The following is a 23,740-nucleotide window of genomic DNA, read 5'->3' as shown; positions in this document are numbered from 1 at the left end:
TCCGCGCGCGCTTCGTCGTTCCAGACTGCCCTGCTCGGAGAAATAGTCGCGCTTTGCCGTCTCTGTCTTCTGAACTTGATGTACGCTCCCGCTCCTCCTCTAGTGTCGCTTGTAAGTAAGTCGTCCGTAGCTGCCCCACACGCTATGACATTTTTCATGCGACGTTCGGACATGGGGTTGGGGGCAGATGGGGATGCCGAGCGCGACATAACGGTTCTCGACGCGCCGCGTACTCGCCTATGTCAACGCTTACGCTCTGTCGTGGTAGCACGCATGGGATACGAGCCGTGGGGTCCTGTGGGTTCCATCGCTTGAAACCGAATGAACAGACGTCTAACTTCTGTCGTCCAGCTCTGTATCGGTCAGCGAGGCGGTAATCGGAGATGGCGAGCGCCATTGTCACCCTGCGCTCTGTCGGGAAGAATACGTAAAATATCCATTGACAACTTGAAACACGTGTAAACTTAAGATTTCAGCTGACCTAACGGAAATCGCTTACAAAGAAAAAAGAAGAGATGCGTCGCATTTTGTCAACATCATCGATTTCATTCACCGCGTCCGCATAGCGTTTCGTATGCGCAGCTTTCGCGTGGTTTATGCCAGTTGGAGAGGAGCCGTTGTGGCTTCTAACCAGCCCGAGTGAGCAATAGCTTGTAGGATAGCTCGTGTTTTCCGCATTTTAACCCTTCGCAATGTTAGTTTCTGTGCAATATAAATTTCATGGCATTAATTTTAATCTGGCAACATGGGAATGGTACTAGTGTAACTTATTCGGTTTTTGAAGATTCAGGGGTGTCTCTGACATTAAAGGAGAGATTCGTGTCGCTAAGGGAAAAAAAAAAGGGGGGGGGGGAGAATAATAGTAACAAAGAGTACAAGCTGTTGCGAGTGAGACTGTCACATTCTTGTCTCAAATGAAAAAAAAAAAACCTGTTTCTCGCGCATTGTATTATTACATATACATTATATTTTGTTTTTTACTATTCACTGTCTTCGTATAGCATACACACTCAACCCGAAGTTGCCTTCTCCTCCTCCAAGGCAGCAAGCATGTGTCGAGTTCCAATCAGCCATTGGGGAGCCGCATATATAGATATCGTGAACGCAGCAAGTGCTTTCGAAGACAGAGATGCGTGTCCACCGCCTCTCCTTCCTTCGCTCCCTTCCTCCTCCTCCTCCTTTCGGGGGCTCGGAGCGAAGAGATGAAGAAGGAGAAGAGGCAAGCGCCGTTCCTCTCTCGCCCTCGACCAAAGTCGTCGGCGCCATGTTTACACGCGTCCTGTTTACGCGGGCAAACATCGTCGTCACCGACGGCGGCTGGCGAACGCACGCTTTCCTGGAACGACGGCGCGCCCTTCTCTTTTAGGAACACTCGGAGCTCTCGTTCTTTCCCCCTCTTTTTTTTTCTTTAATCTAGGCTTGTCTTGGCTGCATGCTTTGCCTCCGCCGCCGCCGCCGCCGCCGCCTCGGCGAGCTCTTCGTGATGCTGCATCTCTGCAGGCCGTCAGTCAGTCAGACCCGCTCGCACGCATGTGTGTCTGTGTTTGCCGAGTGCCTCGGCTGGCGCTTCTCCCATTGGCTTCTATTGCTGCTTGGCCACTCGGTGTGCATCTGTGTGCGTTCGCGAGAAGGCCGGCAATATGGGAGTCGAAAAAAATAATCTAGTATACGATGCGTCTGTACGAGGGCAGGCAGTGGCGCGAGTCTCAGCGACGTTTCGTTGGAGTTCGTTTTAAAGGCGAGTGTACCACGGCAGAGTCTCCCGTTGGGACGGTCGAGGCCTGCATGATCAAGGCCTACATGATATCGTAAACGCAGCAAGTGCTTCCGAAGACACAGATGCATGTCAACCGCCTATCTCAATAAAGGCCTACATGATCATGGCCTACATGATCAAGGCCTGCGTGATCAAGGCCTGTACGATCGGGCCTTGACAAGAGAAGTCGCTACGGGAATTCAAACGAAGCTGTAGCCAAGGTATGAAGCGCAGGAGAAATTGAGTTTAATTTCAATGCGACGCGTTCTTCGCCTGATTCCACGCACTTTGCGATACGTAGGTTCCTGCATCGCCTCGAAGTCGTGCCACTTTCCTTGCCTCGTGAAAGCTAGCGCTGTGAGACGATTGACGCGCGCGTAACTTCGCTCAGCAACGATTTGAGCGTAAAATCGACACGTTACCGTTTATTACCCGTTTCTTTCGCTGTCGAAGCTAGCGCTTTAAGACAATATGTGTCATTGCAACACCTTCGCGATCGACTCAGGTCGTAACGAAACAGTTTGCAAAATTCACCGAAGTACAATAAATCGGGCCTCATGCCATCGTCTTGACACGGGCCCGGGGCCTTGCCACTGTCGCCTCACACACGCTCGCGTCACACAAACATTTTCTGGACTTCCATGGACGTGTCGCACCATCTGCTAACGCTTTGCGAAAGCCCAAACAATGCTAGATTGCCAGCTACCTGTAAAAATTTTTGCCTAACAGTGATTCCCACGGTGTGCGAAGTCTGTATAGTTTATAATTTAATGTTTTTGTTATTGCTGTAAGTAGAGAGAGAATAGAATTTATTATAGAGAAAGCAGAGAGCCTGACAGCGATAAGTTCTCTGGCTTGCCGCAATGCTCGGTGGAAAGGGGAAAAATAAAGAAAGAAGGTTGTGGGCGAGTTGACGATGAGAACAGGCAGCAATATTTTTTCCATTTCAATTTAAATATTTAAAGTGATAGGTTACTCTACCATATGACTTTCTTCGCTTCGAGAAAGAAACCTTTGTTTTAAGATATAGCATTCCAATTAAAACAAAATTGTTTTGCAATGACGTAGATAGAACCGCCTTAGTATGACAGATGCGAACCCATGTTTCTCGTGCTGCTAGCGTTAGCCTGAAGACGCCCATCTTACTCGGTGTGACCGTCCATGACTTCATGATTCTTACATGACTACATGACCCTTCAGCCATCATGAGTTCATACCGACTAGCTGAATTTTTATTGCGTTCATGACTTGAAGATATCATGTCGGAAAATGTTCAGTAAAGAGTAGTGTACTCACAAGTGCAAGCTCAGACCATACCGTCTCCTTCCTCCTCCTGGAAGGTCAACAGTGGCTTCATATTGTCATCTGCGGTCAAGGCTCAATGTGCGATATCAGCAAGTAGCCATTCCCTCGACCTACGTAACACCCACACGCAGTGACTGTTTCGGTGGTTAGTTGGTTGTTTAGTGTCCATTGTTTTCTTAACGAAGAAAAAGAAAAAAAAACTGTGACCATGTCATCTGTTTTGTGTTCTGATGGATATTTGAGCTTGGACTGTCTCCTGACCCTACATACCAAAATAATGAAACAGAATAAAAAGAGAGCTTATCTTGCGCTAGTAAATGTGGTATACACTGACAGTGAACGGACGTGGTCGACTGTAGAGCAACAGGAATGCGCCGCAACTTAGATTACGCCTGCGGTAGTTTAATGGTGAGCTGTGTTGGTCAGTATATGGCCAGGATGTGCACTATCAAAGTAATTTGCAGGGGGCTGCACTGAATATTGCAGGTTTCTTTATTTCTTTGTCGTCCTTCGCTTAAGTACGTTCCGCACTCACGAGCATTCTTTTCTCCTAGCCCTCCGCGTCGCTTGTTCTTGTTTATGACAGAACAAGCACACAAGAAGGGGGTCCTCGTGCTGTGGAAGTGCTTTTCTTTTAACGTCTCCGGTTTCCGGCCTCTAGCTAGATTACAGCTTGGCCCGGCGCCGGCAGCGCTATCTCTCCGTTGACCTCTGACTCCCACCAGAATGACACCTCACCTCACCAGGGGTCACCTCCTCTAGCCAGTTCCTTCGTCTTAACCCCTCTCCGCGTTTCCCGCGTCAGCATCCGCTCGCACGTGAGCCGAGGCACCGAGGGAGAGGAGGAGACAGGTCACGTTGGATCACCTCCTATCGTCATGTTTACCAGTCCGCACGCACACGCAGTACGTGCAGTGACTCGGCACACAAACGCGCACTGGTCTCGCGACGGTTGCCCGTCTCAAGCACTTCTAGGAGCCATCGTCGTCCAGAAATGCGGCACCGCCGAAGCGTCAACCTAGTTGGCCGTAACCGCTCCTACCTTCTACTACCACTACCGCACCTCCCCCTCCGCTTCCCCCCACCATTTCCTTCGGCCATATTCCATCCTCACGCCGTCCCGCCCCGCCTAAGCGCCACCTTTATTTACACGCAAATCTCGCCGGTCGCGGCGCCGCTACGGCACCACGCCATCTCCTCGAAGTTCGGGAACGGCCGTTTGGAGACGTGCCGTCGACTCGGAGAAGTGTAGTGGTCTGCTCTGGCGACCAAGGAGGGATGCGCGACTGTTGGGAAGGAGGGAGGGGGGGAGTGGTATGCCTTTGGCGAGACTGCAGGAGGGGAAGGGCCCAGAATTTGAGTACAAACACACGAGTACGCGGGCGGCGTGGCGGTAGAACGGTTTGTTTGCGCTCACTGCTTGTTTGACGGGACCGGGTTGTCGGGGAGGTGGGGGTGCAGCGCGATTGCTTGCGTCGTCCTACTTGCCCGCTTGCCCGCCAGCTTCGCAACGCTCTCAGGCCGCAAATATGGCGTCGGCGTCTCCTTCCCTCGCACTTTCTGCCTTCTTTCTTTTTTCCTGTTACGCCACGCGTTCGTTTGCTGCGTTATACGTTCCGCAACTGCCTTCACTGCGATGATCCTCGAGCACTGCTGGCGGCGGCCCTGGACCGACACTGCTTGGCAGCTCCGTCGCATAGCCGTGTTTTAGCCCAGGGGTCATGCGCTTGTCGGTTCAGACTCGTTGTAGTAAGGAGAGAACGGCAGAAGGTGGAGGCCGAGAAACGGGGGGAGGAGGGGACGCAGCGTTTAGGGTGACGCTAGTTACGAGCCCTTAGCCGCCAAAAAGAGGCGGCCGCCGCTGTTTTTCCGCGGAACCCGGTTATGAGCCCGTCGTTGTTGGTTTTTGTTCTGGGGCAAAAGATGAGTGGAAAGGGAGGAGGGGGGAGGGCGGGTAGGAGCTCAGGAAGCCGGGGCCACGGTTGAGTCCCGGACCGAACACAACTCACGTCGGCGGCGCGTCGGCTCCCTTATAGTAGGCGTCCCGCGAGTGTTTTCTGTGGGATTGCCTCAAGCGAGAGCCACTGTTGCACCACGAGGTGTCGGTCGCTGTGCACTGGGGAGAAGAGAACGCGAGGTCAACGACCCTCCCTAGCGGTCTTTCTCGGAAGAAGAGCCAGGAACTGCGGTCGAGTTCACAAGGTGTCGCAGTTTGCGCCCGAGGTCACGTGGCGTTAGGCTTAGTTCGGTGTCCGCTCTTTGTCACGGACCTGTTGCGTTCAGGATTCCACTCGGTGTGTGAGGTGAGCAACGGTATATGACCGTCTTTCTGACGTAGCCGCCGTCAGTTGTTGGTGCAGAAAGATGTTTAGAAACTTATTTGGCGGCCAATTGTTCATGTTGGGGCGATAATGTTAAACGTTGTGACATCACCAAAGACGAAGTTGCTTGCAATGCGGAATGTCTTTCACCTTACACCCTTTCTCATTATTTCTATGTCTATCTTGAAAACTTAAGAGGGGGTCTCAAGCCAAGCGAAGCTCGCATCCTCTAAGGAACCGTTTGTCTGATATTTCAAGGGGGCAGTAGGGTTCTCGTATAATGCGAAATGCGTAGCCGTCGTTGTTGGGATACATAAGTGAAAACGCAGCCGCGGCAAAGGTACTCTTGATCGAATGAAACCAATTAATAGGCTGGGCTATCTGTTTATTTGCTTGTTTATTTATTTCTGCCTAGAACCTATGAACCGAATAATAGTCACCGCAGTCGACCGGCCTTTGTGCTAACTTAGACCATATGTAGCTCCTTGACTTGTATAGAAGTGCCAGAGTAAATAGGCGCGTTTTGAAATGCGGCGCCGTCAATGTGCGGCAGCCGCAGTTGTCACAAATCCTGGAACGTGTTTGCAGCAGCGAAACACAGGTTGCTGCGCTATGTGTTAACATAGCTTCGTATTTTTCATTCCATTGTTTTTAGGAATGCATACCGCACACGCTTAAAACCAGCTTGTGCACATGTTCTAAAGGAAAGTGACTATAATGTCATTCAAAATTTGCAGCCTAATGTAAGTTCTCAATTGCGAACGAATGTTTCCTTTACTTTGATCATGGGCGTAATTAAGCCCAAGGACCTGAAAATCTTCGCCGGCTGGTACAAAACGATTGCGCAACCAACTCATCAGACCTATATTCCAGGCACCCCTCTCCCTTTTTTTTCTTCCTCCTTGTTCTTGGTCTCTTTCTGTGACAAGAAAAATTTCGGTGCTTTATCTACAGGAGAATTTTCGTAGCAGACAGGGCTGGCACAGTGCCTGCGCTGACATCTGTGAAAGAAAGAAAATATTCCCGCAGCTCAGCGCAAACTTACATCGAACGTCGCATCGGAGAACGCAAACAGACTCATCTCACGCTTCATTAGGTCCAGCAATGGCTCGTTACTAATCACTTCCTTTCTCAACGGGAGAAATAAAATCATAACCGCGATGTTGTAGAGTAGGTTGAACGCCTTTTTCTACGGCTGCCTGGCGCGGCTACACTGTGCAGCATTGAGGTGACACCTGGCGACAGCGCGGCATGACTCATAAGCGCGCGCACGACACATTCCGACATATCCGGAGCCCCTCGATATGCCGCATGAAACCGCTTATACGAGTTATGCGTATATCTCGGCGCAATGCGATCCACTTGGCAAGGTACAGTCAACTACAAAAGTTCGCGGACCACGGTATTACATAAAACCTTAAATTTATGAGCAGCCTGTAAAAAGTAGAAAATAAAACAGTGCATCGCTATGTTGTTCTGCATATACCAGCAGCGCCTGGAAATGCGAACACCAGGTTCCTTTGTGAGGCTGAGATATTAAGCTTTTTCTCCGATTCCTTGGTCCGCAAAAGTTTGTGGGTGATTGTACATGCAAACATTTTGCTTAGTACATACTGCAAAACCGGCCCTAGCCAAACACACGAGCCACAAACACATACACGAAGAATCCGTATCTCCATCTGCACGCTTTCTTTTTATCCATGATGGGTGTCGTTGTGCTCTCCCTCTATATTACACACGAGTTCGCGGGAACTCAACTGCAATGCCGTAGGCAGTGCTTCCAGGTAGCCGTTGTGGCAGTTGGTGGCATCGGGAGACATTTTTTCTTACCGCGTGCTCGTAATACGTTTCACGTTGTTCCCACAAATGCTATTTAAGAAGATCTCACGGTGTCCTCACGCCGAAGCAATGCCTCCATGTGGCAATCGCGGCTATCGCGGGAAAGGAGTGAGCCAGTTTTTTCATGGCGTCACTACTCATTCACCACATGGGTATCTAACCGAATAGAAGCGAGTATTGTAGTAACTCCTTTGGGCCACTGTGATGCTTGTGCGCTTTTTTTTAAATCTGAAATGTAGGAAGTTTGCACCTTAACCCAAAAAGCTGACAAGTCAGAAATGTGACACCGGTATTATAAAAGGGCTTTCCAATGCATGTTCTAAATGGGCGTTTTCTTTAGAGAATGTGGCGGAAACCAAAGAAAAAGAAGACTCTAACGTGACAGTATCGGCTTTTTTTTTTTTCGATGTCCTTTCGAACTTTACCCTTAGCACCACGGAGGCGATTGTACACACGACTCTCTGCCGTTTCGAAGCTCGCACGTTTACGACACATGTTTTGGGGAGACCGCGTTCTTGTGCGCGCTTGTTGTGGTCTGTCTGTTGGCGAGGCTAGGTCTAGCTGTATTGGACGCGGACCGTTGAAAGTGTGGGACTCCTCCGCTTCGGGGAAATAACTGTGTGACGAACGACGTGTCAGAGCTGACAAGATGGTGTGGTGCCAACCTCCCTCCCTCCCTCCATGGGTGCCTATGAGAAAGAAGACTAAGAAGAAATCGCAAGAAATAACGGAAGCCTGTCTTTAGAGGCACACTACGGACTCTCCCGGTTAAGTGCGCGGAGGTTGCGAAAGATTTACGCGGTGGGACGCGGGGCGTTTACGTCGACTCATGCCTGCGGTCCCACCGGAAGACGCGGCGCTGCACTGTCGTGGCTTTCGGCTATCGTGGGAGAGCATTCTTTTTTTTTTTTTTCTTCTTATTCTTCGCCACGGGCTCTTTCTTCGAAGACTGCGTTCGTAAGCCAGCCGGGATACAGGTTATGCGTAAAAACACACTTTCGAGTAGGAATCCAAGAGCACCGATTCCCGTTTTGCGCAGGAATCGTATAGCACATGTGGCGGCGCGGTTCAAATTTCAAACTCTCCGCCGAAGCGCCGGCCATGTGTGTGTATGCGTGGTGTTGTGTGTGAAACTTCGCGCCCTCAAAATTTGCTTTAGATCTTTGCCTTTCTCATTTTATGGGGGAGGGGGGGGGGCAGGCATCGTATTTCCTCAAAGTTAAACCACTGAATTTAAGTGTCCCCTTGTTCTTTGTACGGAAGAGCTAGAATATAAACATATAGGTCGTCGTCTTTTGTTCATTGCGAATCCAAGCATCCACCCAGACTTTGGTCATCGTGGCCGTTAAAAAAAAAGTGGAGTGGTTAGATTCACGTAAATGCAGTGTTCAGTTATAAGATCTTCCTTTACAGGTACTCTGTCAATTTCCGGCCACCTTCATTAATAACGCTTAGCTTTGCTAGATAGTAATAGGCCGCCAGCTGATTTTATATAGCGCTTAAGTTGCTCGTATCATACCTGCCAGCTCTCCGGCAGTTTTCGCACACTTTACGAACTTGGACTCGTTTTACGATTTTACGAATCTTCCATCAATATCTCCGAAAAACACATTCTGCTCGTGGACAAATATCGCTTGTCGGTCCCCGACCCAGTAGACCACCTCGAAAGGGAGTGTTGGCTTCTGATGTCTGAAGGTGTCTTCTGAAGTCTTCTGATGGTGAAAGGCTGCAAGACTGTACTTGCTTCGAGCAAGTTGACACAAACTTCACAAGTAGGTGAAATTAGAGGAGGAAAAGGAAATAAAGAGAGAACGCAGGGATGTTAACCAGAAATGCGTCTGGTTGGCTACCCTACTCTGGGATACGGGAAAGAGGGAACAGAAAGATAAGATAAAGATAGAAAGGAGAGGGGGAGTCAAGCCGCGGTGAGCTGGCGCACGCAGGCGGAGGGCCTGAGCGAGTCAAAGACGTTTACACCAACCGGTCGCGCTCAAGAAAGACAAGATTGCCTTCACAGCTTCGTGGGCCAGCAGCACCCAAGTCACTGTTATCTAAAAACAATCTTCTTTCCCTTTAGCTGACGTTTTCGCAGTAGCTTATGGATATTAAAGTTCTTTGGTTTGCGGGTATATGCTTGTACCTACAACCTATAGGAGTAACAGAAGCCACTACAGTATCGCGAAGAGTGGCGCTTAATTCTGAAAAAAAAAAAAAGTTTCTTACGGCTGGCGGGAGCCTTACAGGGCATGCGAAACCTGAGCGCTCACCGGTGCTGCAATTAGTCGCATAAAACGTGCAGCGTGTCGAAGCACGTTTGCAAATTAGGAGGAAAAGATTTCTATTCCACGCATCGTCGCTTATTTTTTTTTTTTTTCCTCCTTTGGGTCTGGTCGCATCTGAAACGAGGAATCGCTCGGCGTGTTTTTGTTTTTTTTTTTCTCACTTTTTTTCCCAACGAACAACGGGCGTATTGGGGTCGAGCTCGGTGGCACGTGAAGCCTCTTTCACGTGATCGCTCCTGCACAGGCGCTCTGGCCGCGTGTTGCTTTACTTACACACTATTCGCCTTGGCTTATCGGGGTCGCCGGCGCGGGCTCTTAAACGTCGTCTCCTAGGCTTTTCTCCACGTCTTCTTTTGTTTCACTTTATTGGCTCCGACCTGGCAGGCGCCTTGCATTGGGCAAATCGCTCCGAGCCTCCGGCATCGAAGGTCCCTTTTTATGGCCATTTTATGCACCGCAAACGAGCGGGAAGCGCTGTATTCTACTAAAAACGGTGTTAGAAAGCAGAAAAAAAAGGAACAAGGGTACGTAAGTAAGAAGAGAGGCGCACTTCCAAAACGGTTGATCGTTTCCTTCTTTTTGTAACACAAGCTGTAGAAGGGAGCGGGGGGGGGGGGGGGTGCAGAGGGAGAAAGGTCAGTGTGCGTTGACCTGACGAGTCTGGCTCGGCTCGTCTGCTTTCGGCTTGTCCCGTCTTGCTCGAAGCGAGGAAGGACGCCACCCCCGAAAGAGGCTTATTACGGCCTCCCCCCCTTGGGGGTCGACCGAACCGATGCCGGGAGGTGACCCCTCGTGTATGTACGGCTGTTACAGAAGAGTCCAAGGTTGGGATGTGTCAATATGTGATTCCCACGCGGTGGCCCCTGCTGCCGCAGCGGCGCTACCCATACATACACACATGCGTACCGGTTTTCTTATTCGTTCTGCCTAGTATGCTGCAGTTATATCTGTATTCCCTTCTCAATTCCACTTTATGGTACTAGTCCACGCCCTCGTATTGATAGAAGCAAAACGCTAAAATGATGAGCAAAAGAGACGACTACGAGAAGGATTTAATGCAAGAAATTTTCGAGTTTAACCTGCGGTGAGAGTTTCATCGCTGGAAGGGTGACTGTAACGACTCGAATTGTTACAAACTTGTGAATGGTGGTCGATAAATTTATTTGACACTTTAGATGCGCGACCACAAGTGCAGCAAAATACTCATTGGTCTATTTTCAAAACTAGAAAAGAAATACCGATACGGGTGGGCTGTTAACTGATAGCTAAACGCAAAAACTCTGCGCATGCTTTTGTAAAGTTTGTTTTCTCACATAGTCACTCTTTATGCAGTGAAGCAACCCCCGCATCCTTACACATCAGTTCTTGCTTTTTGAATATGCTCCTGTGCGCGTTTCAAAGAGTCCTCTTTTTCTGTGATAAAAGAATGTTAAGGAATAGTTTCGTAACAAGTCAGGAAGGGGCACGCGAGCTACTACGTAAGATTGTGTCTCGCGGTAGCTCTCGCTTTGGCCATGTGGTCAGATGTCAACGTTGCGTCAAAACGGAAGAGACAAGCGTAGTACAACACGACGTCGCCAACTCCTTGACAATCAAAGTCCCCACCTGTACGATTCAGAAAAGTTACGAGCCCGCTCTGCTAGACACGAATGGGTCTTCTCCATTTTCTTTTTTTTTTTCTTCACCTCCGAACCACGTCAGCCTACTAAGAGCAAAAATAAAGGCAACGACGATGAAATCGTAATTAGATACCAGTCGTTCGTGATCGTTGCTGGCTAATGTGCGCCGATACAACTCCCCCCCCCTCCCACTGTTTCTCTTCAAGCCACGTCCAGTAGCGAAATGACAGTGCAGGCTAGGTGCACGTACTTACCACGTATAAAGCGAAAGAAGTGGATTATATGGAAAAGATGAAGAGGGTGTAGAGAGGGAGTGAGGCACACTGGCGTTGAAACGCCAGAACGCGTTGGCCAAATAGGGAACGATTGGCGTGAAAGAACAGGGAAAGGGAGTGCTTGCAAGAGCATCAGAAGCGGGAGTGTTGCGTAGGGGGTCGGGGGTAGAACTTCGAAAGCTTGCGAAACAGGCGTTTCTGCGGACATTTTCAAAGAGAGGGTAGCAGAAAGAAGGATCGTAACCGTTCTCTCTCTCTCTCTCTCTCCTGCGGTCCCCTTCTTTTCACTTTCGGGAAAGGACGTTGTTGTTTCCTATGGGCGCCGGACCAGCGCGCGCGCGCGCCGAGCTCGCCGCGTTTGCACGTCGATGGCGGTAGCGGCGGCATTGGCGTCGTCTGCGCTTGCGTCGTCTGCTATGCGCCTGCTCCCGCTTCAACTTTTTCTTTCTTCCCGGCTCTCTCGCTTTTCGAGAAGGGGAGGTTGCGCTGCGCGTCGGGGAGGCTTTGGTCGTTGTTTATTTCTGGCGGCCTGCGCTTGCTTGCTGCTCGCTAGAGGCGCGCGGTGCCTTATTACCGCCTCTCTTTTTTATACTACCCTCTCCCCCCACTTCCAATGTCTCTCCCTTTCTTCGGCCCTTCCATCGCCGCAACCGCTGCAGCGCGCTCGCGGCAGCGTTTGGCGGAACGAAAAAGCAACGACGCCGACGATTGGTCGCCTCAACGCAGGGCTTCGTTGGGGGGGAAGAGAAAGGGGACGCGTCATTCTCATTGGTCCGAGACCGCCATCTTGTTTTGTTCGGGGGCGTCGCGATTGGCGGAAAAAAGCTGCTGCGGTGCTCCCGAAGGCGTCCGTTTCTTACTTTTGTTTTCTTCTCGCTTTCTTATTCCTCTCGCGTTCCAAATTTCATTTCCTTTCTTTTTTTTCTTTCGCGTACCCGCCCTGCCGTAAGCGGCGGCTGCAACTTTCTCTTCATCGACGTGTTGTCGCCGTTGTTTTGTCGCTTTCTTCTCCGTTAAGGCGGCCGAGTTTTGGAGGAGCCGTTGCTTCCCTCTTTCTTTCTTTCTTCCTTTCTTTCTTTGCTCTGATTTTTGCCGTTCACACGTCGCCTCTATTTATTCGGCGCAGCATTTCGATTGGATCGCCGAGCAGCACAGAGCACGCCTCGGTCGATTTGCATAGCCCGTTTGGTCGGAACCGACGATGCAGCAGCGGTGAAAAGAGCAGTTCTCGGGGACGCGACCTTACTGTTCAGCTTAACCTGTCGTCGCCTTTTCTTTTCTTTTCGGAACTTCCCGTTCAGTCTGTTCCCATAAATGTAACTGCTGGTCGAGTTTGTCTTGAGTGTCTAGACCTTGGTTTCTCGTGGCTCGGAGAAATGAAATGCATTGTTCTTCACGCATAAAACTCCTCGTCGTAGATCGTATGCGTGTCCTTCTTCTCGTAAGCCATTTGGCTAATCAGTTAGAACGTACGAAGAAGAATAGCCTGAGCCATTCGTTTGACGAATCTTTCCGAATATAGTTATACTTTCTGCAAGCAAAAAGTGTGCTCCCATTACAACTTACACTTATAAATGCACTCGTCCCTGAGTTTCCTAAAAGTAAGTTCACACTTGAACAGTATGTGTGAACTCCAAGTGAGAACGTAGGTACTCCTGAACATTTAGCGTTGTTCACCGTTGGTACCTTGGCGGCTGTACGCGCAAATTTTGCGCCAAGTGTATGTGCACCTGTTGTGTATATATATATATATATATATATATATATATATATGTAGTGACCCTGATCTTGAGAGGGTAATTTATCCCAAGAATAAAAGTGTGGGTTGTAGTGCATACGGCACGCATTATCAAATCTTGACGAGGAGCTTTACAAAAAAAAAAAACTTGAAGGCCGTCGTTATTTCTGCGTGGTTAATAGCCGCAACTAGAAAAGCCGTCATGAAGCCCCATCATTATATTCTTTTTCGTGAGAACTACGAGCAGGACCTACGGCGACGTTGGATTGAGACAGACGCGAGCCGCTCGCCGTTTAAACTGTTCTACAGCTTCTCGAAAGGAAAAGAAAAATAATCCGTCTGCGTTTGATTTCATTGAAAGCAAAGACGGGACTGACCGAGAACATGTTTCCAGTGCCAAAAATATGTACTGATATATAGCCAGCATTTATTTCGCGAGCTCTAGGAGTAATATCAGCGCCGGCCGGCTTAATGTCCACTGGGTTTGCAGCGGTGTGCGCTTCCTTGACATTGACTGGTGACAAAAAGAAAAGCAAGCAAGTGACATTGCTAATCCTACTATCTCACAGGGACCATAAACGATTACTGGAGAAAAAAAAAACGCATCGGCGCTACACCAGCCCGTCGCGCCATCACCGGCGACACAAACATTAGTTTTTTGTTTTTTTTTTTTTTTGCTATGTCGCTTCTATTCCATGCGAAAGGATGTCCGCTCGAGTAATGTGACGCGTAATGTCGATTTAATTAAAATAGCTACATATACATGTAATCGAAGACATGAAACCACTTAAAAAGCCGTTAGTTCAGTGTAGAAGACGTTTTAATTGCACACCTTCAAGAACTTCGTGGCCCCGAGGCGCAGGAAACATTCTTCACCATCAACAACGAAGTGGTCCTCTGGGTATAGCTCCAAATTTGAATCTAACAGGATGCATTGCTCGTTGTGTGGCTTAATGCTGATTGCAACTAGGGAATGGCGTTGCCTCTCTGAGACCGTCGTTTCACGAAGCCGATGCTGCATGTTCTCCAATGTAGAACCCTTTTGTTTCAGTATCAACAGGGGTACAAGGTTTGGCCGTAACTTTTTTCAAAACTAGCCGACTGAACTGCGCATCTACCTACATTTTTAAAAGGCTTGACACTACACTCCTAAACAAGCACTGGGCCTTCATTAAAATATTGGAAAAAAGATAGGCAATGTATAACTTACGCTAATTATCCCCACAATAAACATTAACGTTTCTCACAAGTGTAACTTTCAACTCATGTTATTTCTCTCGTGAGCTTTCGCATGCTCCTGAAGTGCTTCTCACATTTTTGGTCATTTAAGTCCTCCCAGCTAAACGAGTGTCTTTTAGAAAATTTGTAAAGAATTCGTGATACTATAGTAGCTTTAGAGTAACAGCACAATTCCAGCGAAGGCGCCGTCGTGCTGTCTTGTTATCGACGGCGCATGCGCATCCAGCGCATGAAGAAGGATTAGAAGGCCTCCGGAGACGCGCAATGCGTTTGACTGCAATATATATACATATATATATATATATATATATATATATATATATATATATATATATATATATATATATATATATATATATATATATATATATATATATATATATATAGCCGGGGCGTCATTCTGGCCTCCGCTACTGGTATAGATACGCATTGTACGCACACAGGGCTACAACGTACCATGATACGTTCTGAGACGGTGTGGCACGCAATAGTCTGAGCAGAACACATTGTCAAGGTCAAGCTCATAACTCCGTGTAATGCTTTCTTTGGTCGCATATACTATAACGCCGGCGGTTTCTCGTCGGTGTCACCTCATGCGCCATGGAGATGCCGTTGGAGGTGCTCCTTATCGCTCCAGCATTCTGAGAAACCTTTATATGCTTCGCCGTCGAACAAAAGTGACATTTTCTTCTTATTTATTTATTTATTTATTTATTTATTTATTTATTTATTTATTTATTTATTTGTTTATTGTGCGGGGACGTCCTGTCTCTGTATAATAAAAACAGATTTATATTTACTAGTTTGCATCTGTTTGCATTGGTCTTTAAGCTTTATTTCCCTCCGCTTTCTTTTTTTTTATGCATAATTGATTGAAGGAGATGTTTGCGCCTTTAAGAGCGTCGGCTACTCCGCTTTGCAGGGCAAGAAACTCTAAAAGCGCGAAAATATTGCGATACTCAAATATCGCAGACATTGGCGAAGTTCTGCACCAGAGTAAAAGAAGTCTTTCTGTTTTATTCTTTTCCAGTGAAACAGCGATCGGAGCTTCACCATGGCTGAGGACTGGGCCTTCGCCTCGCTGACTTAAGAAGGTGAGTTCAGAGCTGTTGACTTCGTGGCGGGTGTGGAATCTCCACGCTGTTTTACGTGATTGGAGGGACATCAGAAAAAGAAATTACCTATGTCAGTTGCTTTTTGCGGTTTTTTTTTCATTTTTTGTCACTTTGGCTCTCCGCTGGTAGAGATTTCTCATCTCTGTCGTTCCACTTGAGCACACAAGGCTCTGATCAAGCCGTCGACGACTATATCTTATCGTGACTGTTCGATACTCCTGCTGGGCGAATCGATGCTTCGCTGCCCTCGATGTTTTTGCAACGACGCGTTACACCAAAGAAATTGTGCAGACGAGAAAATAACAAAGAAACAAACAAAAAGACTGTGAGCTGCCTCTGCGCGTCGACGCGAGCGGCGAATTCTTGGAGCTCGGTTGCATCATTTATCCTGGCAGTGTCCGGTAACGTCAAGTTCTATCTTTGCGCCGGAACCGGGAACCACCAGTCCTTGCTCTCGTACGGCCTAGCTGGAGTCTACGTCACCCATTGTTCATATTCGCCACTGTAAGCTCAGTACCGTACAGCAGTGCTTCCTGCACGCAACTTGAAATTACGAATTCTATTGGCACTTCCTCCATTGACGACTGCGTATATATGAAAGTATACCGCAGAGTGACAGTGTCGAAGCGCTAGATACGCTGCAGTGTGCGCTTACACAACCGGCCTGCAATGCGGCTACAGCGCTGCATAACGTTTTCTAATGCTTTATTGGATAGGGGCCACAACTACGACATGGGCCATGTTTAGCGCCGCGAAACCTCGCATATGTATTTACATCTTTTGCTCTAACTTGCCAAAATATATTTCGACCACCCTAACTTAACGCTCAGCTAAGCTATAGCACGCACTATAGTGAGCCTTGTTCATTTCAACATGTGTTCAAGCGCTGTGAAAACAGGAGGTTGGTGTGCGTATGAAAGCTCTTAAGTCTGAACCAACCTACCGCAACCTGACGGGCCCACAGGTACCTTTCTTTACACGCCAAGACGAAATTGTTATCCTTTTCGTTATTCAATGTTTCATATAGCTTTCTCCGTGAATAACGGAAAGTTGTGTTTTTACTGCCCACCATCTCTTAGAAATGCAGGCACAATTCGAAATTTTACATTTTCATGTTTCATTTTGCTACGAAACTAAGATTTAGATTGGTACGTCCTGTTTACTGTGGTGAAGCAAGGAACGGTTACAGACGCATGAGGCGGATATACGAGCTCTGATTATGAACGTACACCGGCGACCTCCTGTAGCAAAATTGCGGGTAAAGTATCATGTTGTAATTGCAATTGAAGTACGATGTGAAAGAGAAACAGCAGCTGTGACGTGGGTTATCGCCGGGGAGCGTCTTTTCTTCTTTCGACGCAACCATTGCTTAGGTTCAAAAAGAAACACGCTACAACCAACGTATGCTCCTATATTTCTCGTTATGCAAGCACCCTCAATGTTAGCGTAGGCGCCTTTATTCCCCCCCCCCTCCGATAGCTACAGCCACCGTTCCGAGAAACGATAAAGACCATGCGGTGGGCCGCACTGTTGCGTTTTCCCCGACGTTTCTAAGTGCCGCTACAGTCTCGGATGAGATAAGTTTTTCTATGTGATCTCCGACTTCAATCATCTGCCCGGTCGGCTGGCCACTTTCACTGAAGCAGAAAAGTTGCTTCTAGTTATCTATCGTATAGATAGCTTTCATTTCCTTATCTGCTGTTTGCTGTCGAGCAATACTTCTTCCCTATGCTTTCCGTGTGTTGTACTCTAGGCTGATATATTTAGGAGACGCAGTCGCGGCTCCACGTGCTGAAGTGTGACTTAACCTTCACGATTGGCAAATCGTAGATACTGCGGCTGTTTATCAGCTTGGCACTGTGGACGGTTGATAACTTACGGATGAATAGCGTTTGAGCAGATAACGAGATACCTGAAGTTGGAAGGGGTCATTGTTGCTGACTTAACTAATTTGCACATCGGGCTATGCGCGACCGGCGCTGAAACTTCGCACGCCGACAGCAGCGCCGTAACACAGCGTAGCGGGTGAACGGAACAGTTATCAGTAGCAGCGCGTGCTGCGATTTAGCGTCGGCAAAATTACCGCTCATCTTGAGGCACATGTGTCCAGCTCCTTTGCCGACTATGCACCGGATTGCTACAGAACGTTGATGCACATGCGCACCTCTCAGCGTGCGTGGCAATGGACAGAGCTTGGCTGCGCGCTAGGGCCGAAACGAACGTTGGTAGAAGGCGCGCTTCTTTTAACGTTCGAAATGTCCCGCCGTTTTTCGTGGCGTCTCTAACATGGTGCCGTCAGCGTAGTTCAGTTGCCCACTCAAACTGCCGTAGCGTCTTCTGGCGAGCGCCGGTTCCCCAAATGGAGTGAGACGGAGACGAGAGTGCAACGGATCTTTGCTTGAAAGTTCTATTCGAAGTACAGTTAGTGCGCACCAACATTCGTATACACCCTTAGTCTCATTTCACGTGTCGGCCATTTCACATAAGTTACGCTAAGTCAAAAAATTTTGGCGCGTATGTTCCACTTCGTGGAACTTATCTGGGACGACATTAGGTGTGATATACAGTAACAGTGCGGCGCAAGAGGCCCGACGCTAGAGATAAGAGACGACGCTCAATGATATTCGTTGACCCGCCGTGGTTGCTCAGTGGCTATGGTGTTGGGCTGCTGAGCACGAGGTCGCGGGATCGAATCCCGGCCACGGAGGCCGCATTTCGATGGGGGCGAAATGCAAAAACACCCGTGTGCTTAGATTTAGGTGCACGTTAAAGAACCCCAGGTGGTCAAAATTTCCGGAGCCCTCCACTACGGCGTGCCTCATAATCAGAAAGTGCTTTTGGCACGTAAAACCCCAAATATTATTATTATTAATGATATTCGTTCCACGTATGCGCTCAATTTAGCAAGTGGAACACTTTCGCAAATGTGCCCCGCTTACTGGCACCTATCTGAAAAGAGATTAAGGGTTTATCGGCCGACTACCGGCTGGTGGCGCTCACTGTAATAGATATCAACTGCCATATTGGTTGTCGAGATGACTGCGACCCCTCAAGCACTTATTACTCCTTCTAGAGAGCTATAGGTTCTCGTTTCCTTCGATGGTGTCTATGTATGCGCGTACGGCACATTTAAGGCTCATTCAAACTAGGTCAACGCGACATCGATTTCGGCCTGCCGACTGTCGGCGACAGCGTTTTTTTCCTTCGTGTCGGCACCTCTGTCACACTGGACTGACGCCGACCTCTCCGCAGAACGTCGGCAGATTGTCGGCATCGGTACAATGTGACAGATGGGCCGACACGAAGGAAAGAGCGCTGTCACCGACAGTCGGCAGTCCGAAATCGGTGTCGTGTTGGCCTAGTGCGAATGAGCCTTTAGGTGTCAAAGGGATGTTAGACTTTCCGCAGTGTACACAGATTCCAACCTATGTTTACCTATAAACTCATACTACTAAAGTGCTTCAGCGTGGCTCCTTCGTCTGTGCTAGTTCTTACATTACGACTACTGCCACTCCACCACCGGCTCCGCCAATGTTTCTATACTGCTTCTGCGACAACTGCTAATATGACTGCTGCTGCTCCAAATACACAAGCGGCTTACGTTGCCACAGCGCATGCTACCTCCGCCAATTAGAGCCTCCTCCCATGCATTGGCTGCCACCGATGCGCTGGGACGTGCTAGGCACATAAATTTTGTCGATGCTACGCAGCCAATCACAAAATGCACTATCGGAGGCGTATACTATAACCAGGAGTGCATTATTAATGCAAGTCTGCGGCGACGCGTATGGCGTTATCGGGAAAAGTACTTTGAGAGAATACATGCTCGGTAAAACATGCGCTGCTCCCGACGCGGGCTTCGAGGGATCCTGAAATTTCTGCGTAAGGCGGCTAATTTCTAAAACGACGACCACGTCGCTCCTCACTTCGCATACTGAAAAGTGTGAACGTTTTTTTTCGTTGCGTAGGATGAGTGTCGTGCATTCACAAACCCATCATTTCTCTTTACCTCGCTGGAACAACCGTTTGTCTCTTTCGGTGTCAAACGCCGATATTGTGGAATAAAAAAAAATCTCATCATGAGAGAGAGAGAGAAAAGTGCACGGAGTAATGAGTACGCGACTGAAAACAAAAGAACACCGGGTAAATGTCCGAGTAGTGAACCGTTCAACCGTGACGTCATGGTTCAGGCGAAATCTGGGGACAAAAGGGTTGAGCACGTTGACGCCGCATAAAAAAAAGGGAAGCTTGCGTAGCGTTTAAAATAAATGGAACGAGGAAACGGAAGAGAACACCGCTGATGTGAGAAGTAAAAATACATGTTTAAGAAAGGAGGATAGAAAGAAAGGTGCAACGGGGAAGGCGGGGCTCGGTAAGGTGCAATGGGAAAACTTTTCAGCCATCATTGCAAGAAAACGGGGCCGGAAAGGAGGTGAAATCTCCCCTGACAGCCTTAATAACTTGTCCCGGGCTCGTGTCTTGAAGTAGCACCTCACGCTGGAAAGGAGGAAGAGACGCCTGAGTAGGGAGCCAAATCGAAAAGGGGGAGGTGAGAGAAAGGGCGCGTAGACAAGTGGGCAAGAAGGCGATCACAGCTCCTTCATTCGTCCACGGTATCCCTCTCGCGGAATTCGGGGCAACAACAACTCCGGACTGCCCCCTCCGCGCAGTCAAGTTGCGGCGTGCGGAATGCGCGTTTCGCGGACCTCCCGCAAGTGAATGTGAACCGCAAGTGAACCATCGTCTGCGAGTACTGCAGCGTCATTGAATGCTTCCCCTGGCCAGTGAACACTCGTTTCGGGCTTATTATTCGGCCAAGTGACGAAATTTCGGCGCAGCGAAGAAATTCCAGCGATCGGCGGCGATAAATCGGCACCGCGGGTAACGGAGCCGGAAGGCACGCCTTGACCATGTCGCAAACGCCAAGGTACACACTCCGATCTACGACGGGACTTTTTCATTCGGCGCTTCGTTCTCTTCTTTTCCGGCTTCAGTCTGACGTTGGGCTGCGGAGAATTGGCGAAACGTGTCCGTTGTCCACTTTGCACTTTCTTCGAAGCGTCCCTTCACTTAGTCATTGACGATTCGCCATGAAATGTGCTCCGAAAAATCGTTTTTGCTGCCGTAAGGGTATCCTGGCTGCTTTAATTAGCCGCACAATTCTAATTCAGCATCCTGTTCGTGCAAAACGTTTTCTTACGACTGAACTGCACGGAGCCTCTGTCTATAGCTTGCTATTCATTCAGGTGCAGTCAGCCATAGTAAAATCAGTACCAAGGAAATGCAGGTTCTCGACGTGTGTGGTGAACTATACCTCCCCTCGATGATGTGTCGCTCTAAAGTGAAGAAGAGATTACCGCGTGCTGTGGAAGTTCAACTTCGGCAGAAACCGTGAAGAGCCATGCGCTCCTAATTAACGAGAGAAAATGGAGTGCATCAACACGTCATCCCCTGTTAGCGAAACTGGACTTTGCTACGACATGTCTAAAGTTGTTTCTGACCTAAGGACTGAGTGCCGCGATGACTATCCGTGTGCAACGCGGCGAAATGACTGTGACGAGATGGACGGACTATATGTGTGCTCCTCTCTGGACTTCTACCCTGATGCAGGTTGTTCGGCGATTGGTGGCAGTCACTTCAGGTGGGTAATGTGATGTCTGCATCTACGAACGTGGTAACGTCTGTAACGTGTAACATTCGTTTCAGCTGAGTCGAGATAGCTTTATTTTATTACGGTTTTTAAATGAAAATGTAGCGCGGATAATACGGTGATTATTTTTCATCGACACATCACAACCAATGGACGACCATGGAATGTGCACGTAGTTCAAAGTTAGCAAATAACTTTTTATCTGAAATCTAATGCATCAAGCGCTCACAAATAAAGTCAGTGCTCACAGTGTTGGAACGTATTTTTGTCTTAGCCGGCACTATCACTGTTTTGTATATATATATATATATATATATATATATATATATATATATATATATATATATATATATATATATATATATATATATATATATATATATATATATATATATTCCATCACTCTCTTTTGCATGGCTAGGTTCAGTTATGTGCGCACCTGCGCTTTCGGACAGGGTACTTCACACCTTAGCACTGAATGAAAGGCATTCTTACACCAGCACAACTATCCTTGTTGAACTCTGCCGTTTCGTGGTATGCGCCGTAACTGGTTGAACATTTCTACAACCGACTAGAAGGTCACCTATATAATATCAAACATTTCGTGAAGTTGTGCCAGTCTTGTAACCAAAGTAAAGAGTCCTTTTCACAGTTCAATAGCATATCTCGATCGCAAAGCTGTATCAGTTGATTGTGGCACCAAACTTCCAGATAGTATTCCAAGACTTTTATCCTTCGTGACGTTCCCGTGTGAAGGACTGGCTTCTGTGAACTCTACACAACGTAACACACGTGAACCGACAAGACCTGAACTTCAAGTACCCTGTTAAAATTGTCTGTCTTTCAAGCAAGTTGCGCTGCAGAAAAACAACGAGTTGATTTGAGGAAAGGGGCAAAGGCGCCAATATACGGGTATACAGTGATTACACTCGAATCTAGTCCGCACACATGTACACGCGTAGTTAAAAGACGTGAGCGCGAATTAAACTTATTCTGACGAGAATCATTCAGCGGTACACATCTTGAACTTATAAAGGTCCACCTGCAGGTTTTACTTGAAAACCTGCCCTCAGTATGGCCTTATGGGCGACGTTGTCGTACGCTCTTTTGACATCAAGAATAAGGGCCACTTACAGGTGCTTGACGCTTGAGACCCTGTTCATCAGCCCACGCGCACTAAGTACTCACTCTCCCTCTTTTCCTCTTTCTATTCCCTCTTCCCTTACCCCCAGTGCAGGGTAGCAAACCGGGTGCTCCTCTGATTGACCTCCCTGCCTTTCCTCTTCTTGCTCTCTTTCTCTCTGTTTGCCTTCAGTAATGAAAGGAATTTTTCTTTCGTTCTTTTTTTTAAGAAGCAAAGAGAACGCTCAGTTGACAGTGTGGTACAACAATAACTTCTCTGACTTGCAGCCCATCAGCACTTCTTCCGACCTACTTGCAGCAACTTTAAAATTTCCGTAAGTGTTCGGAAGATGACGTCAGAACCGCAGTGTTGTACATCAGCAATCAACCCCGCTATAGTGGCCGAGATCGTGAAACAAACGTTGAAACACCCTTTTCTGCAAGTATATTTGGGAAATCAAACTTGAATGTTCTCAAGGAGGTGAATTCTACGCTCCTAGCCTCACATCAACATGCAGCAGTGCTGATCTTTCGTTTCTCGTTTTGCTTTGTTAACGTAATTTTGTAGCCGGCAAGAAGCACGGGGCGAGCGCATTTCCGTACACGGCGTTTTGCACCACGAGGACAACGTGAGTTAATTGCAGTTGTCCAAATTATTCCCCAATTTATGACGCCATTGCGGCGTCAGGATCAAGACGCGGTCGATACACCGAATTTATTGCCCTTGTATTTAACCTCCAAATCCCAAGATTGAGATTCGTGTACAGTTAAACCTCGATTTAGCGAAACCCAATTTTACGAAGTTCCCGATTTAACGAAGTAATTTACATTCCCCGGCAGGTACTCATAGATTTAGATGTTATCATTAACCCGAACTAATGAAACAAACTTAAGCAAAAGAAAATGAGTGTAAAAAGCGGTGATCTCTTTCTGATTTTGACACAGACGGGTTCTTCTTAGAGCGTTCGCTATAAAGCTATGACGTTCAAACATCTAGGCGCCACCGTCACGTCCCTAGCTTTATTTTGACGAGGCTGCACGCCGCGCCCATGCACGGAACAGCCGACTCAACACCGTCTAGATAGGGGGTGGTGGTGGTTGCTTTCGTTATTTCATGGTTTTATCCGACAGACGACTGGATTAGCGGCAAATACAATGCCGTTGTGGCCTTTGCGAGTCGCTACCATTACAATTTTAGGTTTTGAAGGACCGAAAAATTCCTTATCCTATATGCATATTGCTCCTACTATAGTATATCACACACACACACGTATATACAGGGTGTCCCAGCTAGCTTGGACCAAGATTTTAAAAATACCCAAGAGCTCGAGAGAAGTCGTATTGACTGCATAGTAGCCGTAGTCGTATGCACTTACGGCGAGTATTTTTCTTTTTCATCACGAAGTATTACTTAAATAGTTCACCAATTAAAAGTAATTAATTAGTTGTTGCTTGAATCGCAAGCATATCAATTACAAA

The 23,740-nt window shown here is 48.0% G+C and overlaps 1 protein-coding gene across 1 annotated transcript in view; it reads left to right on the top strand.

Moving 5' to 3' along the window:
• The window catches only part of LOC142557180 (uncharacterized), a 434,150-nt gene that overhangs the window by 33,585 nt on the left and 376,825 nt on the right, over positions 1 to 23,740 (top strand). The window contains exon 2 of the mRNA XM_075668850.1: positions 15,405 to 15,468. The gene's annotated coding sequence lies outside the window, so the exon portion shown is untranslated. The remainder of the gene's footprint in view (positions 1 to 15,404; positions 15,469 to 23,740) is intronic.

The sequence above is a fragment of the Dermacentor variabilis genome, chromosome 9 (genome assembly GCF_050947875.1).
Source record: "Dermacentor variabilis isolate Ectoservices chromosome 9, ASM5094787v1, whole genome shotgun sequence".
NCBI lineage: Eukaryota > Metazoa > Arthropoda > Arachnida > Ixodida > Ixodidae > Dermacentor > Dermacentor variabilis.
This window is presented reverse-complemented; position numbering and strand designations above follow the sequence as displayed.